Source organism: Entelurus aequoreus, linkage group LG21 (assembly GCF_033978785.1).
Source record: "Entelurus aequoreus isolate RoL-2023_Sb linkage group LG21, RoL_Eaeq_v1.1, whole genome shotgun sequence".
Classification (NCBI taxonomy): domain Eukaryota; kingdom Metazoa; phylum Chordata; class Actinopteri; order Syngnathiformes; family Syngnathidae; genus Entelurus; species Entelurus aequoreus.
In genome coordinates this window covers 6,556,820-6,557,580 of record NC_084751.1, presented here as the reverse complement: position 1 = coordinate 6,557,580, position 761 = coordinate 6,556,820, and the positions used below count along the sequence as shown (strand labels likewise).

The window sequence follows — 761 nt, the reverse complement described above, 5'->3', positions numbered from 1 at the left end:
ATTATTTAGTTCTGTATTGTTTGCCACAGGTGTAAACTGAGAAGGTCCGAGACCAAAAGGCGGCCATGTCCCAGTCAGAGAAAGTCCTCCATCTGTACCTGGAAGTGAGGTCAGCTTCTGATCCAAATGGAGGTAAGAAGACTTTTGGAGAAGATGAAAAGGGTGCTCCTCTGGACCATTCAGGACTTAAAGACAGCACTGAGGAGCTCATGTCCCAGCTCAGCAGGGGGACCACTTGTCAAACCTCCACTAGGTCCAGCGCTGCTCCTCATCTGCTCCAAGAGTCTGGCGGTTCTCAGCTCCAAGAGCCTGGCGGTTCTCAGCTCCAGCCAGCTAGCAGTTCTTCTACCGTCACACAATGCGAGAGTCAACAATATGGCGTGATTACGTCCTCAAAGGTTGCCTCCACCAGCTTCAGGAAGGAGGTCCCTGATGGGAAGAGTTCTGTAGTCACCTTTCGTTATGTGCACAAGTCCAATGTTAAGACTTTAGGCAGTCCTGCGTGTGATCCCCACAGCCGACAGCAGAGTCCAGGCTCTTCTTGCAGCTCCAGTCCCAAGCTGACATTCCCACCTTTAGGTTCTCCAGGAAGTCACCAGCAAAGGTTCTGCAACCTTCATCTGGCAGCCACAGACCCTCTAGACCAGGCCGTGACACAAAGAGATTTGGAGGAATTTGGATCACCACTACTGAGAATCAAACTGGCACATGCGCTCCAGAACTCATCACCATCACGGAACTATCATCCGACCCGCTGTCAG

General features: G+C 51.6%; 1 protein-coding gene across 1 annotated transcript in view; it reads left to right on the top strand.

Annotated features, from left to right (window-relative positions):
* Positions 1-301: 301 nt before the first annotated feature.
* LOC133638231 (PH and SEC7 domain-containing protein 1-like) overlaps positions 302-761 on the top strand; it is a 50,634-nt gene continuing 50,174 nt past the window's right edge. The window contains exon 1 of the mRNA XM_062030619.1: positions 302-761. This exon is cut by the window's right edge and continues 957 nt beyond it. The gene's annotated coding sequence lies outside the window, so the exon portion shown is untranslated.